Below are 19280 nucleotides of genomic sequence, written 5' to 3'. Positions count from 1 at the left end.
GATATCCCTATCAATAATGGAAATTGTACATGGAATAATAGGAGAAAAGATTTTGCATACATTGTAGAAAAATTAGATAGGTTTTTCTTTAAAGGAGATTTGATTGCTAATAACTACAACATTCTCTCTTCTATACTGCTTATTGCTGGGTCAGATCATTACCCAGTCTGATTAGAATTTTTAGAACCTACTAAACCTACTAGGAACCCATTTAAATTCAAGAAAATTGGTTCCAAGATCCTAACTTCATCAAAAATATAAAGTAATGGTGGGAGCAAGATAAAGTCGAAGGCTCTAAGATGTTTGTTTTTGTTTCTAAGTTGAAAGATGCTTAAAGAATGAATTCTTAGATGGAATAGAGAACATTTCAACAATATCATCAAAGAAAAAAGACACATAGAAGAGAAACTAAGCAAATTAAATCTGGAAGTTATCAAATCAAGTATGAACAATGAGCAATTTTTTCTAGAAAAAGAACTCCTAGCTAAACAAGAGGAAATATTATCCAAAGAGGAAACTTTTGGGAGAAAAAAGTCAAGAGAGAAATGGTTAGATAAGGGGGATTAGAATACCAATTTTTTCAATAACTCCACCTTATATAATAGGGCAAAAAGAAAAATAGTTAGTATTAAAAACCAGCTAGGTGTTCGAACTGAAAACCCTTGCAAAATTGCAAATACCTTCGTTTCACACTTTCAAGAAATTTTAAATAATTATGAAGGGTCGAATATAGAGGAGCAAGTCAAAATGCTCAAATTCATCCCAAAATTAATTACTCCTGAGGATAATAAGGTTTTGAATAAACCTATTTCTTTAGAAGAGGTTAGAAGGGCCATCTTTAATATGAATCCCAATAAATCTCTGGGTCCCAACGGTTTCCAGGCTTTCTTTTTTCAAAAATGTTGGGAAATTATTGGAGAAGACCTATGGAAAGCTATTGAAGCTTCGAGGAATGGTGGTGCTTTGTTAGTAGAAATCAATTACTCCTTTCTCATGCTGATACCCAAAAAGCCTGAACCTAAGACACTTGGGGATTTCTATCCTATCGCCCTCTGTAATACGATGTATAAGATTTTCTCAAAGATTTTGGCAAATAGGCTTAAGGAGTTCCTACCAAGATTGATCTCTAAGGAACAATTAGGCTTTGTCCTAGGAAGGTCGATCCTAAATGGAATTCTCACCGTCCAAGAAACTATTCATTCAACATGTAAGAGAAAAGAACCATGTATGTTCATGAAATTAGATATTCAAAAGGCCTATGACATGGTTGATTGGCGGTTCCTATTCAAGGTTCTTGAGTCCTTTGGATTTTCATGGCAATGGATCAATCTCATTTTTAAATTCATCTCCACCCCCAAAATTTTAGTTCTGATCAACGGGACACCAGAAGGTTTTTTTGAAATTTCTAGGGGAATTAGACAAGGAGACCCGTTATCTCCTTCCTTATATATTATTATGGTAGAAGCCTTTGGAAGAGCTATGTCGCATGCTTACAATAATTAGCAAATCTCTGGTATTACGATTGCTAGGAACATGCCTAATAGTACACATCACCAATATGTGGATGACACGATTCTAGTAGGCAAAAGTATAGCGATAGAAGAAAATGGGCTAAAATCTATCATTAACTCATATATGGGTGCATCTAGAAAAAAAGTAAATGTGCTCAAATTTGAGATCTATTTCTTGAATACCAAAAAAGAAGTGGAAAATAAAATTTGTAGAATCATGGGTTATAAAAAAGGGCAATTTCCATGTAAATACTTGGGCATTTCCCTTGAAAAGGGATCGAAGTCTAGCAAGGTTTGGTGCAATACTTTGGACAAAGTGGATGCTAAGATTGGGTGTTGGAAAGATAAATGGCTTTCTAAGGTAGGTAAGAGTACAAAAATTAGATTAGTTTTATCTGCCATTCCTACCTTCCCTCTTTCATGTCTCCCTCTCTCCAAGAGTAATCTTCTAAAATTTGAAGCTAAGCTTAGGAATTTTCTCTGGAAGGATTGTGAGGAAGATAAAAAACTAGCGCTCATTAAATGGGAGAAAATTTGTAAACCTAAAGACATGGGAGGTTTGGGAATTAAGAACTTGCAATGGAAAAATGAAGCCTTAGGTGCAAAACTTATTTGGCACCTGTATAAAGAAAAGAACCACAAATGGGCCAAGATATTTTATAATAAATATCTTAATGCAGATGATCCTTTGTCCATCTTTGATTTGCAAGTTTCTTTCCTGGGATGTTGATTTGGGTGATGAGGCCTTATTTTGGGAGGATTCTTGAGATGGACACCCCCCAATTGTCTCTAAACCCTTTCCATAGGATCTCAAAGAGAAACTAGTACCTATATGGGGTACCAAAGTGAGTGACTATAAGATCAAAATCCCCTCAGAAGGATCTTCCAGATGGGTTTGGAAATCTTTGGATGGGGAGGATGTGGATTCTCCATCTAGAGAGGCTTACAAAAATATTTTGGCAGATAGGAATATTAAGCAAACTGACAATAAAGATGAACTTGTGTGGGCCACTTCGAATGATGGGAAATATAGTATAAGGAATGGTTATAATGCGCTATTGCATTCTCAAAGTTGGGATAAAGTAGATACACCTCTCAAGCTATGTTGGGATGCTGCGTGTCTACCCAAAGTAGGTTTCTTCTTGTGGCTGGCCTGTCAAAATAGAATTTTGATAATAGAAAGGCTTCATAAATTTGGTTTTCAAGGTCCTTCTAGATGTGTGTTGTGTGAACATTCTAGGTAGGATTTGGATCATTTATTATATAATTTCCCCTTTTCACAATCATGTTGGGAATGGCTTCAATCCAGATTAGAGTGGTCCACTCCCTTGCCAAAATCCTTTCATGATCTTCTCAAAGGATGGCCTACAAATATAGTGAAAGGGATATATAATAAACTCTAGAACATTTGCCCGTCTATTGTGTCTTGGGAGATTTGGAAAGAGAAAAACAAGCACATCTTTAGAGATTCCAAATGAAATCAGAATAATTAGTACTAAAAATCAAGGCTAGCATTGTGGAAGTCATTAATTCCCACCTCAAAAATTCTATGAAAGAAGAAGGTTATTTCTCTCTTTGGGATGGCCTTATGAAGAAGAATTGGTCAAACCTGATCAATCCTCCTCTAGTTTATTTTAAGAAAAGAAAGGAAGCGAGAGAAAGCTATAAATGGACTCCCCCCCCACATGGATGGTATAAACTCAATTTTGATGGTGCAACCAGAGGAAACCCAAGTACGAAAGGGATAGGTTGCATCATCAATGACGACATTGGCAAATCGATAACTAAGAAAGTAGCATTGATTCAACCCACAACCAACAATTTGGCTGAATTAGTGGCTTTGGAAAAAGGTCTTCTTCTTTGTCATAAGTTAGGTATTGGAAAGGGTCGTCATAGAGGGTGATTCTTAGATCATCTCAAATGCGATTAGAAAGCACACTACCCCCAATTGGATTCTTACCTCAAAGCTAAGTGAGGTCCTCAATCTTCTTGATCGGCTTGCTGATTGGTGAATAGATCATTTATTTCAAGAAGGAAATTAGAAGGTAGATCTTTTAGCCAATACAGGAGTAGATGGTATCAATTTCCAGATTGTCAATTTTACATAGTGGCTTCTTTATCTTTCTATTTTCACATTAACCCTAGTCTTTTTTGGAATTTTATTTTATTTTAATTTTAAGCTTATTTAATTTTATTTGGTTTTGATTCACTAGTCCCTTGATTATTCTTTCTTTTTGTTTCATCTTTCCTTCTAATGATTTTCTTAGGCGATGATTTTAAATCCGCTTGTGATAGTTTTATTGATTGCATTGCTATTATGATTCGGATTGGGTTCTTGCGTTTTTATGTCTACCCATGAAGGGAGCTATTTGCACCATCATGACTCTAAGTCATGGCAGAGAGATCTTCTAGACTATTCATTTTGTAGGTTTTCTATTGTGGCATTTCACTAGTTTCAAAGTGTTGAGTTCCATTGCTATCATTTTCTTGGCACATTCTGATTTGGTCTTGCCTGCAATGGAATCCAACGCTCATGTTTTCCATACTAAGGAGTCCCAAATGATGGCCTTCCATGGGAACACAAAACCAGAATGTTGGAATAGAATAGTAAACCCGGTAGATGATATGACTAGGATGGTAGTGAGCAGGGAAATTGGGGAAGGAGTCTTTGACTACAAATTTATCTGGAGGACAAACAACAACATTATTGGATCCTTCATTGGCTACCTGGCAAGAGCTAGGATGGAGCACGGGGATATAATCCACCTTTGCTGTGATATTTTTCACCCAACCTGGAGGAAGGGGCTTGAACAAGTGGTAAGGAGCATTGATGATAAGTTTTGAATTATGCTCCTAGAGAAGTATATGGCTCTTCCACTAGGGGACCCAGAATTGGAGGTTGTGTTTTGGCATCCATCTTTGATCATTTGGGAGAACTTGGCCTTTTACAAAGAATGGCCCAAGATGGTAGTAAGTATCAGGTTTCTTTTGTATTGGAGGGGCATTGTGGCAGAGGGAAATAGGGTCCGACTCACTAAATATCTAAATGCTTTCCATGCCTAGATCCATCCTGGAGTAACATTTGATTATCTGGATGCTCTAATTTTCTACACTCCCAACATAGAAAAGACCAGTACAGCGAAATCCACCTTCAAATTTCCCCCCAATTTTCATATGGAAAACCCTAATGACATCTCTGAGGTCATTATGGTTTTTCCAAAATAAGGCTTCTGGATGGCAGTAGTTTTTTAGGTCTGGTGTCTCAGATGATTCCATAGTAGCCTTGTTAAATTTTGTAACTATCTATTATGTTATAGTATCGATGTATCTAGCTGGCTTAAAGTATTTTGTATTAATATCTAGAATTTGAAAGTTGATAGTTGCTGATACTCTTATATAATGGAATTGTAAATAGATATATTATCATCAATACAAAAAATATTAATATTACTGGGTGGCTCTATTAGTCCTTTTATGTGACTCACAGAATCGAGTTTCAATTTTAAGTTTCCAGAGCATGTATGAATAGGGTAGTTCTTTTTCTAATTTTTGCTAGTATTTCTACGAGATGATGTTTGTATAACATTTTCAGGATAAACATCTTTGAGTTAGCTAGTTTAGTACAATTTTGTAGATTCTTATTTCATAATCCAATTTCTTAGTTATTTGGAGATTACTTGCTTTTGATTAAAGGGAAGCTCTTGTTCCTCTTGGCTAATTGAGGTTGTTGTTAACCTATGTGTTTGGTCATAATTCCATCTCTCCTTTTTATTCGCCATTTCCTGTGAATGATAAAGGGTATTAGTTAATTAATTATTTGCAGTATGGCTAATAATCGGTATGCATTTGATTAATGATCTATAATTGTAGTTCCTTGATCTCTGCTATTGGTGATGGCACCGGGTTTTCCTTTTAGTCTTTGTATTTAATTTATTTAGCTTTCTTTGGTTTGGTAGTTTAATTTTTGATCTATTATTTATGTTGTTGGCCCATTTTTGTAAAGTAGGATTGGGCTACGCATATGTTATTTGAAATATTTAGTTGTAGTTCCAACGACCATTAAGATATCATTGTTACCTTTATGTATAGATTCGTTTCATTCTCTTCCATACAATTTAAATAGGCATTATGATTTCTTAGTAATTGTGTTTGTTTTGAAATCATGAATGATGTTATCATCAGTATCTATTTAGGATCTTATCATTCTTGTCGTAGATTTAGACAGAACTTTATATGATGCTCATTATTCATTATTAACCAGTTTGATTGCAAGACAACTAGATAGGGTTGATCACATTGGTCTCTTGGTTATTCAAGATGGATATCTTGCCAAGAGAAGGTGGTGGTCTAAGTGTTGTATTTTAATTTTAATGTAAACAACTTTGACACTAGAATGCATTTTTAGATATTCTAACTAGGGTATGCCCATTTTAATTTGTAATAATATTGGACTATAGTCCCGAGCGAGACTAGAGGCTTTCTTTCCTACCAATGCCCATTTGAATGGTGGAACGCTATTGTAATTAATTTTTTCTAATAATAATATATTATCATGGCCTTAACCATTTACCGATCAAATAAATCCTCACTTAAAGAGGAAATAAAATAAATAAAAAATAAAAAATCCTCTACACTTAAATGCACATATTTCTAAGTGGGATTCCATTTAATTATTTTCCTATTTTCTCATCGGTGGATCTTTATTTCACACATATCATTCTTTCTCCACCCTTGATTAAATATTTTTTCCTATTAATCTTGATCATCCAATATTCTTTATAAGGGAGAGCCTTTTCCTGATTTTACATACACATACTCTATGCTATTGTTATGTTGCATGTTTGGAGAGCAATTTTTTAAGGAGTTTGAATACTAAATTTTTTTGTGGAGAAATTTTATCTTCTAGTCTTCTTCTCTCATGTATCCATGGCTTCCATTATCATATCTCATCCATGCATTTTCATATTAGCTTAGATCTTGCTTTCATAGATTAGATCTTGCATCGATAGATTAGATCTTGCATTGTTATAATATAGATTAGCTTTCATCTCCATTTGCATGCATATTGGATCTTTAAATCTCTATTTTATGTTGTACTTGCATGGGCACAAACTACATCAAAACTAAGAGCCTTCATTACAAACCTGTGCACTCCATGAATAGAAAGCTATGAGCCACCATTTGAGACCTCATTCTTGAGGAATCTTGGATATAATGACTCATAGAAGTGTACTCACTATTTAGGCACACAAGACTTCCTTGATAGCATCAAGTAATGGTATTTGTACTATCATTTTCTTTAGTTGATTGAGCAAATCAATTACTACATGGTTATCTATAGGTTGGCCTTGTTCCATCAACCTATGAGGAAATGGAGGTACTTTGGCTACAGGAGAGGTCTGTTGATTTGACACATCTATTTGTTCAGTTGGGGAATCTTCAATTTCAGGCTTTTGGGGTGAAGGAAGAATAATGCCTGACCTTAAGTAGATATCATTCAAAGAAATAACATATATTTATTGTTGTGTTGGCTATTTGGTATTGTTGGGATTAGGATTAGGTTGAGCTAGTAGTTGAGTTTTCTTAAGATTATTAGTGGCTACAAGATGAGGTATTAGAGCCTATTGTTAAGGTGGTGGCATTAAGGCTTGCTAACCAGGTTTGGTATTGTAATTTTGGTTTTGCTTCCAACCTTGTTGAGGTTTTTGCCAACCCTGTTGAGGTTACTGCCAACCTTGCTAAGGTTGTTGCTAACCTTGTTGGGGTTGCTACCAACCTTGTTGGGGTTGTTGCCAATTATTATTTCCACTAAAACTAGTATTTTTCTATTTATTGTTACTATTATAACTTTGAAGAGGATCTTGTGGCATACCTTGTCTTTGAGCCCATGGCCTTCATTGAGAAAAGTAGAGCACCTCTCCATTTTCATTAATGGCTTTAAACTCAGTAGGCATTGGTTGTGTCTCCAAGCTTGCAACAGTATTACATCTACAATGCCTTTTCTTTTCCCTACAATGTGGACAATATTCAGCTAACATGACATCAACTTCATCCTTCTCCTTCTCACCTGCATGGTATCTAGCTGAGTGGCTACATCATTAATGATGTCTTGTTTGAAATCTAACAACAGATTATATAATTCCATCTTTGATAGTCTTGAACTACCATTAGACTTATGTGGTAGGTCTCTAAGTCCCCTACCTTTGTTTATAGTAGCCCTGGAATAATTCAGACATATACTTTGTATATCAGTCCAAATTTTTTGAGTGATATCTCCTCTTGCCATAAGATCTAGAGCTTCAATACAACCGTCATTTACACCTCTCAAAAAAATATGTTTCTTTGATTCCTCGTTTAGTTGATGTTGTGTGTTACGCTATAGGTTGAACATGAACCATGAAACGTAGTCTTCCAAGGTTTCAATCATCATTTTGAGACATTTTGAAAATGTCATCCCCTTTCAAATCTTGACCCCTGTAGTATTCTTTATACTTTATAAGAAAGAAGTTGCTCATTACAAGCCAATCTACTAAAATGTTGGCACCCAACCCCATGAACCATCTCAGAGCAGCTTTCTTTAGGGTGGATGGAAACAACTTCATCTTGTGAGCATCAGTTGTATAGTCATAACTTCGACAAAGGATATCAAACTCAAAGAGGAAGGTTTCAGGGTCTTTAGGAATTAGGCCATAGAACTTGGGAAGTGCAGCAAAAGGTATGTTCTTCAAGTTTTGGTTACCTTATAGAGGAGGGATAGTAAAAGGAAATGTAGGCTGAGGTTGGGCCATTCTTGGAGGAGGACTTGACGGTGGTGGTTGATAGATAATGACAACAACTAGATTATCTTGGTATTTAGGTTCAACAAAGAGATCATTCAAATGCAAGCATTCTTTAGAGGATGAGGGTATTTGTTCTTGAGCAGCAGTGAATAGATTTTCAAAAGTTTCTTCGGACTTAGGATTAAAAATGTCTTCTTAGGGAAGAAATCTCCCAAGGAGACCTCTTCTTCTATGCATGCAAAATAATTTAAAATTTAAACTAACTTAATGACTTCAGAGTTGATCTAGATTGACACCTTCCCTGAAAATAATGCCAAAAATAGTTAGTCAACTTAATACCTTATTAACAAAGGATTGGATATCCTTTCACAGTGCTTTTATGGTAAAAATATTTATTAAATTACCTTTTCTCCCTTCTTCAGATTTCACTTTATGCACATTGCATTTCTATTTAATAATTAATTAGTAATTATTGAATGCCATTTACCTCATAGGGTTTCCCTTTTAGGTTTTCAATCTCCCTCTATAAGGATTGATCTTTTGTAATTATCTTTCATCTTTTCAGTATGATAATATAGTTCTCACATTTTTAGAGAAAAACCCTTACCTCTTCTTTGTTTTTTCTTTTTTATGACATGTTCTTGCATGCAGGTGTTTTTTGGGTTTTGTGGATTTGTATTGCTCTAATCCTTCAATTTTCATGTCTTCGGAGATAGTTTATATGGTTAAGATTTTAGTTCACATCTTTCCATGGTCTATATAAATGACTTGGTGTTCTTTTGTATATGTACCTCACAAAGAAAATAAAATACCTTGATTCATATGTAGTATCCAAAGGAAAATGGATGACCATCTATAAAGTAGAGGGGCTCATTGAGGATGGGATGATGTTTGGTGGTCCATGTGAAGTGCCACATGGATCACAACATGTAAAAAACTACTACCATGTCAACAAATGAATTGGTGACCCAATAGTTTTAATTTTACCTACATGGATGCAATCTGCCACATGTGCACATATCATTAGTCCAATATGTTCAATAGTTATTCATAGAGATGGCTATTAGATTTTGGGTGTTAGGATTAACCTCAAATAGAAATAACAATTACATGCAAATTATATAAACAATAACAAAAAATAATAGACCTCATAGAAGAGAACACAAGACACCAAGATTTAATGTGGTTCACCCAATCCTTGGGCTACATCCACCAAACAACAAGTCCAATATTATTATGATCTAGTGATTACAACTTTATTACAATCCATAATCTCTTACAACTCAATATCACTGCAAAAAAGTTTTTTTGCATCACACACACTAAAAAAATCCCTAGCCCTAAGCCCTTTTATACAAGTACTTTTGCTGCTTTAGGTTTATAATTAGTTACAACATGTCGGCCATAAAATGTTGATGTAGTAGCCCCAAAAAAATTTCTTGGGGCTTCGCCCCTGAACTGTCGATTGTCATGGCCTAGTGGCCCTAGTTGTATTAGGGGCTACCACCCTCAAACCCCTACTCAGGTCCTTGTTTAGCTCTAAACCTTGTTGAGGAATTATGGAGTATGTACAGTACTTCCCTAATCAATCATCACAATCTAACAATCTCCTACTTGGGGACAGATCAAGCTCCACACTAACAACAATTTCCCACTTGGAGACTAGTCCTATAGCTATGTCACTACTCCATGAGGCTCCCACTAGATCAAACCACCCTAAACTTTGTTGTTCTTTTATTCTTGTTCAGTCTAGAAGACCAACTAAAGCTAAAGAGGAGTTTAGATTCTCCCTTGTCACTACCTTTGTAAACATATCTATTGGATTTTCATTAGTATGTATCTTGTCCAGCTTTAACCATCCATCATCCAAAATTGGCCGAATGAAATGGTACCGTAATTGAATGTGTTTTGTCTTTAAATGTAGAGAATAATTATTCACAAGATGGACGACACCTTGACTATCTATAAACAAATAATTATCCTTTTGTGGATGTCCCAATTCTTTGAGGAAGAACTAAAGCCATATCATCTCCTTGGTTGCCTTGGTAGCAACAACATACTTTACCTCTATAGCGTATAAAGCGTTCACCCTTTTTAATCTAGAAATATAGCTCACTGCTACCCCATCAATAGTAAATACATAACCTGTAGTACTTTGCCTAGTATCAATATCCCCTACCAAATATGAGTCAACATAGCCCTGAAAGTTAGTAGTAGAGCCCTCAAAGTGTAAACACTTACTGGATGTTCCTCTCAAATATCCGAGAATCCATTTAACTACATTTCAATGCTCAATGCCTGGATGACTCATATACCTGCTAATGACTCCCACTACATGTGCAATATCTGGCCTAGTACATACCATAGTATACATCAAGCTTTCTACAACTGAAGCATAAGGTACCTTGAACATTTTATTCTCCTCTTCTTGTGTCTTGGGACACATCTCCTTAGTTGACTTCAAATGAACAGGTAAAGGTGTGCTGATAGCTTTAGCATTCTCCATAGAGAAACATTGCAACACCTTTGCAATATAATTAGCCCGAGATAAAGTCAATTTCTTGATCTTCCTATCTCTGTAAATCTTCATAACAAGGATTTGTTTTTTTTCCCCCAAATCCTTCATAGCAAATGCATGTGCTAACTGAAATTTCAACCCCTTAATGTGATCCATGTTAGACCCAGCTACAAGTATATCATCAACATATAAACATAAAATAATGTAGTTGTCATCATCCAACCTCTTAAAGTAAACACAATGATCTGAATTACACCAACTATATCCATGCTCATGCATAAAACTATCAAGTTTCACATACCATTGCCGAGGCACTTGCTTCAAGCCATGTAAACTTTTCTTCAATCTACACACTAAGTTCTCCTTACCTTTGACCTCAAATCCCTATGGTTGATCCATATATATCTCTTCATCCAAATCACCATGAAGGAAGGTTGTTTTAACATCAATCTGCTCCAAATGCAAATCTTAGTAGCCACAATACTTAAAACACTATGTATAGAAGTTATTTTATCAACATGAGAGAATATCTCATCAAAATCAATGCCTTTTTTCTATGAAAATCCTTTTACAACTAACCTGGCTTTAAATATTTTCTTACCTCCATCCTCTTCTTTCAAATTGTAAACCCATTTATTTTGTAAAGCCCTTTTACCGACAGACAACTTGCACAAATCCCATGTCTTATTTTTTAGCAAAGAGTCCATTTCATCTTTCATTGTAGACTCCATTGAATCTTAGTATCCACTTGCACAACTTCATCATAACACTTAGGTTCACCAACATCAGTTAGTAAAATAGAGTACAAAGAGGGAGAAAATATTTTTGGAGGTCTACTTAGCCTTTTTGACCATCTAACATTCACTAGGGTGTGTGGTATTTTTTGTTGTGGTTGTTGCACATCATGAGGAATTGCTGGAACATCATCTTTTGGAGTATCATCCAACACTACATAATCATCTTCTTTCTTCTCATGTTGTTGTAACAGATCTTTATACAACACTTTATCATTGAATATGACATCCCTACTTCTTATAATCTTATGATTTTTAAAATCTCAAAAAATTCATCAATGTCATATCCAAAAAATACATATTTCTTTGACTTAGCTTCCAACTTGGTTCTATTTTTAGAATCTATATGAGCAAATGCTTCACAACCAAAGGTTTTGATAGAAGAATAATTCACCTTCTTACCAGTCCATGCTTCCTCTGGAATACCACAACCCAAAGGAGTAGAGGGACATCTATTAATCAAATATACAACTATATTAACAACCTCTGCCCACATGTTTAAGGGCAACCCAACATGCAACTTCATGCTCCTTGCATGCTTGATTATAGTCTTGTTCATGTGTTTAGCCACTCCATTTTCCTATGGAGTCTTTGGAACAATTTTCTGTCTATGAATACCATTAGTGGAGTAATAATCTTCAAATTCATAACTGTAATACTCACCACCATTATAAGATTTGAGACATTTTAATTTCTTACCAGTCTCATTTTCAACAAACATTTCCATTTCTTAAAAGTTTGAAATAAATCATATTTTTGTCTAAGAAAATAAACCCATACTTTCTAGTTGCATCATCAATAAATGTAACATAATAATGAGAACCAACAAGGGAACATACTTGAGTTGGTCCCCATACATTTGTATACACAAGCTCTAATTTTTCTCTTTTATTTTCCTTTCCAGTCTTCACAAAACTCACTCTCTTTTATTTTTGATACACACAACTTTCATAGAAATCCATATTAACACATTTTAGACCTGGTAAAAATTTCTTTGAATGAAGTACTTTCATACCTTTCTCACTCACGTGTCCAAGTCCGTTGTGCCACAATGTTGTATCAGAATCTACATTAGCTATTTGTTCTCCCTGCTCAACTACAACAATTATTCCTCAACATTAATTTTTCTTTGAAATAATTAAAGTAGAAGGAACAATATGACTTGTACAAAGATATAAGGTGCCTACTTTCACATCTTTTGCTACTACAAGGGAACCTTTTGAAACCTTCCAATTTTTCATTAAAAGTAACTACATAACCCTCATCATCGAGTTTCCCTACTGAAATTAAATTTCTACTCAGCCTTGGAACATGTCTTACCTCATGTGGTAGAAAATGATTCTCATTTTGCAACTTAATCTTAACTTTTTGCTTTCCAAAAATCTAATAGGGTTCATTATCCCTTAAATAAACAAGCCCTAAATCCCCTTAGACATAATCAATAAAATAACCTCTATGAGGTGTAGCATGACATGAAGCACCAAAATCTAAAACCCATGAATCGTCAATACTTTCTAAAGACAAAAGAAAAGCATCCTCTTTGAATTTTTTACTTACCACATTTGTCTTCTTGTCTCCATCTTGCTCTTCCCCTTCATTTTTCTTTCAAGTCCAACTATATTTCTTCTTATGCCCTGGTTTCCCACAATTCTATTAGTCTTTTGGTCCTCTTGATTGAGACCTCTTCCCTTTCTACTTCCCTCTTGATTTCCCATGAATCTTGGAATTACTTCCTCTCTTAGTCATTCTACCTCGACTTTGTGCGTTCAAAGCATTTCCAAATGTAGATCCACTAGAGGTTTTCCTACAAGTTTCCTCACTCAAAATAACACCAATCACATCATCATATTTTAGAGTATTAGATCTAGAAATGGAAGTACTCACATCCATTACCAAGCCATTCCAACTTTTAGGCAAAGAATAAAAAATTAAGAGAGCCCTAATTTCTTCATCAAAATTAATACCCACAGAAGATAATTGACTAGTAATAGTATTAAATTCATTTAAATGATCCACAGTAGATCCACCTTCTTCCATCTTCATGAGAAATACCTTGTTTGAAGCAAGGGGCTTTTCATACAATTTTTCTTGGGTTTCCATCAACTCTTCTGTCATCTTCATTTTTGTAATATTAAATGCCACCAATGGTGCTAGGCATAATCAAATGCTTCCAAGTGTCTTTCTATCTAAAACATCCCAATCATCATTTGTCATAAATTCCCGATTCTTGATTTTTCCTTCCAATGGCTTCCATAAATCCTTCCGATAAAGATAGTCTTCCATTTGCATCTTCCATAACTGAAAGTTTTGCCCATTAAACTTGTCAATCCTTAGCTTACCCTCATCTGCCATCGCTCCCACTCAACTGTGAGACTTTCCTGCAGAGGATAACTAGAAAAAAAAAAAAAAACAACCTTGCTCTCATACCACTTGTTAGTATTAACCTTAGATAGAAATAACAATTACATGCAAATAGAAATAGTAACAAAAAATAATAGATCGCACAAAATAGAACACACGACACCAAGATTTAATGTAGTTCACCCAATCCCTGGGTTACATCCACCAAACAACAAGTCTAATATTATTACGATCCAATCATTACAACCTGATTACAATCCATAATCCCTTACAACACAATACCGCTGCAAGAAGCAATTTTCACATCACACACAATGAAATAATCTCTAACCCTAAGCCCTTTTATATGAGTATTGTTGTTGCTTTAGGGCTAAAATTAGTTACAAAATGTTGGCCATAAAATATCGATATAGTAGCCCCCAAAAAAATTCTCAAGGGTTCTGCCTTCGAACCCTTGACAGTCGTGGCCTAACGACCCCAGTTGTATTGGGGTTTGCTGCCCCCAAACCCCCGCTTGGGGCCCAACCCGGCCCCGAACCTTGCTAAGGAATTATGGAGTATGTACAATACTTCCCTGATCAGTTACCACAATCTAACATTGGGTTGGGACCACTTTAGACATTTCATGGCACATTTTCACAGTATTGCATGGTTGATAAGCATTTGGCCACACACAACATCCACTTCCTCATATTTATTATGTGTCATCTACTCTTTCCCTTTCACCCAAACATATTTACTACACGTCCCTTCCCATTTACTTAAGTTTGAGGGTTCCAACTTCCCATGCATTCAAGCTTTGAATGCTTCAAAACTTCTCTAACCCTCATTCACACCCCATTTCCTACACTCATTGCCTTAAGTGTTCATTTGGATAGGTGCCAATACATGTTCAACTCAGCTTTGTGTTTGTTGAAATGGCCGATAATGGTGTGTTGCTGCTACTTCCTCCTCTTCATAGGATGGTAAGATGATTATCTTTGATGTCTTTTTTAATGATCTATTATTCTTTTGTCTACTTATTGGCCTTATTGAATGCATCTTCATCTAACTTTTTCTCAAGTTTCATACTATGGATTTGATTGTGTACTTCTGTTGGTCTTGGCAAATGATTTTGACCCATTTGAGGTTTTATTACCTTGTTAAGGCAAGAAACCATAGGCTAGTTTGTTATGAATGCTTAATTCAATTTTTATTTTTTACTATTTGTCATCTTTGTTTTGTATCTTGTAACTTGAAGTCTTTTTAGTTAATGGGTTCAATTTTAATGAATGTTTCTATGGTTTATTTAGTTTATAATTTTCTCTTCAATATTGTCTACCTTGAATTTATCTACAAGTTTTTTTTAATGGTACTACAAACAATACTAACTTTTGTGTTCATATAAAATTGTATTGGATCATCATTGTGACTTGCCACTTCAGTTATTAAAGTTTTAAAAAAAATTGAATGTTTCTATTTTTGTTGGAGGGTTTAGACCTGCGAGGTAGCCCACCAGAGGCACAAAGCCTATGAACTACCAATGAGTGGAGTTAACCATAGAGATGACTTAACAACTCAAAACGGGTGAACTTGTTCCTGAAACTTCTTTGGCTTAGAGCCAAGGATTGAGGGGTATCCATACTACCAAAATTTCCTATGTCACAATCATGACCTCATCCCTTATGATGTTAGAGTCTTGCACTCAACAAGACTTGATCCTTGGTAGGCTCATTGAGAACCTTCAACTTCACCAATAGACCAAGGCCCCATTGACTTGTTTTTTAATAAGTTTTGATAATAGAAACTTGACAAAACAAGGTTGTTGGCCCTATACAAAGACATGTCAAATTTGTCACTTACAATTGGTCAAGAATGGACCATTGATAGAAAAGGCCAAATAATGATCTTTCCTCTATCAATGAACTATAGTCCAAGCAATACTATCATTAGAAACACCATCACAATAGGGAGCAAGTGGGAAAATCTCCTAACTGAGAGTGTTGATATAAGGAGCAAAATGTTAACAAGTTGACATGTTGTAATGTCCCCAAATTAATGGAGAGAATTAATTTAATTAATTAGGTGGTCCCAAAATTTAAATAACATTATTAACAATTGATTTAATTAATAATTTAGTTATGCAATACAAAAGGGCCAAAATAAAAAATGTTATATTTGGCCCATTGGAACTTCTTGGAGGCCTTTATAAGGAGGTGGCTCACATTGTAGAAAATTGTCATGGATTTATCATTTCTTTTGTATTTTCAATTCCAATTAGAATTGAGTTCTTCTTTGCACTTTTAGTTTATAATTATAGTTTTGGTGGTTAACAACCACCCTAGTATGCTATTGAATATATTGGTGCATATATTACAATTTATACTTCACTGTGAAAGAAGTTTTTGAATTAGATTGTGTGAATAATTTTTATGTCAATGGTAGTGTCTTTTATTTATCATTTGTTTTCTTGAATCTTGATTATGTATCACGTAGCGTGATTCAAAATGTTATTGTGGAAATAGTGTTTTTTGTTTCTCCTTTGTGTTTGTTCAACCTGATGATGGATCACATAGTGTGATTTGAAATGTTGATGCAAAAATAATGTTTTTTATTTCTCCTTTGTGTTCTTGCATCCCAATGATAGATCACATAGTGTGACTCGAAATGTTGATGCAAGAATTATTCACACAATCTAATCCAAAAACTTGATTCACATTTTAATGGATTGTGGAATTTTGATAGATATAATTTCTACTTCATTGTCAAATTTGTGAAATATATTTAATAATCAAAGATATTGCCTGAAATCCCAACTATTCTATTGTTGTTGACTCAATAGTGTTGGATTTCTCGTGTGTTGATTCATTGGCAATAAAATATCCACCTAGCATAACCAAATTTTAATTTCAACTGTTAGATGAGGATGTGTCAGAGGGTGTTGATGGTTTACTATCTAAGGTTGACTACTACATGGTGTCGAGTGTTGAAGGGTGTTGATTGATGTTGTAGGGTGTTAGTAGGTATTGTAGGGTGTGGAAGTATTGATGCATGAGTTTGAGAAGTTATTGCAGTATGTAGAATCTGACATGCGACTGTGTATTGTCTCGATGTGATGTGTGCAGGATTACAACTGTGCATTGTGTGGTGTGTTGTGTATTGTAGGCTGAAGCTAGGTAGTGTACAATGAGCGGTGTACGACATGTAGTGTGTAGGGTGAAGTTAAGCAATGTATAGTGAATGATGTGCAACATACACTATGAAACATGTGGTATGTGGAGTGTAATGGTGCCATGTAGAGTGAAAAAATGTATTCATGTCTAGCATTAAGATGGTATCAAATCAAGTGATTATGCCAACATGTTGGGAGAATCATGGATAATTTCCTTGTTCAAGGAGTTAATAAGAAGTCAACAAAAACTCAATAAGACCCTCACACTATAATATTTGGGGTCAAATTGCATCGACAATTTGCAATGGGAGTGTAATTTGTGGTGATTTTTTTTTTTTTTTTGCAATTGTCTACAACGTCATTGCAATACCAACGTTGGCATTACAATTACGACCCCTGCATGATTATAAAAAGAAGAAGAAGAAAATATGAAATAAATCATTATGCATTTGATTGATTGCAATATTGGAGAGCTGTGAAGACGCCAGTGGGTGGATCGATGTCGAGATTTCCATGTCCGTGCCTTTGAAAGTCTTGTCATTGTATTGTGATCTATGTTGTGCCCTTATTCTGCCATTACCTCATCCTGCCCATGCCCTTATCATGTTGCATTAGGTATTTTTGTGTTCCTTTTCATGCCCTACTATTTATTTCATTTTATTGTTAACATTTTTCTAATTTAACATGATTTTCATTCCATGTAGTTTATTCATCCTCCTTCAACATGCAATAATAGGTTTTTTGTGGTGTCTACAATTTCAGCTCTCAACTTTAGTGGTGAGTTTCATACCTTCATCTATACACAATGTCTTTCTAGTTTCTTTCTACTCGTGTGTCCATTTTAATTCATACTATCATTTGAATATATTGTATGATAAGCTTTATAGTGTAATAGAATTCTCCATATATTTATGTATTAAAAAAATCTACATTGTGGTTGAGATTGGAAAGATGTGGGGTTTTGGCTATCGTTTGGCTCTTCAAATTGAGATGGCTAAGTTGGCTTTATGGCTATAACTTGGGAAAATATGAGAGTAGGGTTAAAAGAAGTGGATCTTCTAAAATCATGTCATGTGAAGATGGGAATGCATAACATTATCACATCATTTCAATACAGAATCAAAATGGAATACCAAGCTACAATAAGGCCAAGGGATCCTTCCTCTGTACATTTCATTTATTTATGTGCCATTAGAATAAATAAATCTACTTCTAGTATGAATAATCTATTTATATTCTTCATACAAAATTAAACATTTATTGGACAACAAAGTCATAAGATGGTGGGGAGCTTCTCTGATAATGCAACATATTCCCAATCAATCCATAATCATACTTATCAAATCTTCCTGATCATACCACTATAAAAACCAAATCACTAATATTAATACAATCAAAAAAGTGTTTATAAATAGTTCACGAATGATTTAAGACCAAGTGTTGTATAAAAAAATTCAATGATTTTTTAGAAAATGAAAAAATGAATTAAGATTGCAGATATAACCTTATAAAGAGTCCAAAAGTAGATTAAAAAGACATGGGTGAACTAGACTTACATTGCGCCAATTGGGCTATGTTTTTCATTGAGGTGGACAACATACATTTGTTGTATTATGCATTTAGTAATTTGTTTATGCAACATGATGGCCTTGTTTTCATAATAATTAGATGAGCAAGCATATATGTATCTTAAATCTAACTATTGTGAAGTATGCCAAAAAACAATCAATTTAAAGATAACTGTCAAATTTCAAGATCATTTCAATAATTTTCAAAAGTGGAAAATTATTTTAGAAAGATTCAATTTTCCCAAACCCACTATCTTTAAAATTCTAATATCTATAAATTTAAAATTACTTGTATCTACAAGTAATAATATATTGTTCAGTTTATCAATTTGTAAAATATGACTGCATGAACCAATGAAAGAACCTATAATCTCGTCTGACAAGTCCAAGTTCTAGCAATCAACATGTACATTTTTGCAGGTTGTTTGCACCATTTCTGATTCTGATGCACTATAGTATCATACAAAATATAAATTAGTATGATAATATGCAAAATTTTGTTTCTAAAATCAAATTTTTATTGTATTTTTTATCAATAAAACATAAGAATCATATTAAAAATATCAGATATTTTATTCATTTCAACTATTCTAATATG

General features: G+C 34.5%; 1 pseudogene; it reads right to left on the bottom strand.

Annotated features, from left to right (window-relative positions):
- Positions 1-18254: 18254 nt before the first annotated feature.
- Positions 18255-19280, bottom strand: part of LOC149532768 (triacylglycerol lipase 1-like) — a 63433-nt pseudogene continuing 62407 nt past the window's right edge.

Source organism: Cupressus sempervirens, chromosome 10 (genome assembly GCF_028749045.1).
Source record: "Cupressus sempervirens isolate cs-2001-9-10 chromosome 10, ASM2874904v1, whole genome shotgun sequence".
NCBI classification, from domain to species: domain Eukaryota; kingdom Viridiplantae; phylum Streptophyta; class Pinopsida; order Cupressales; family Cupressaceae; genus Cupressus; species Cupressus sempervirens.
This window is presented reverse-complemented; position numbering and strand designations above follow the sequence as displayed.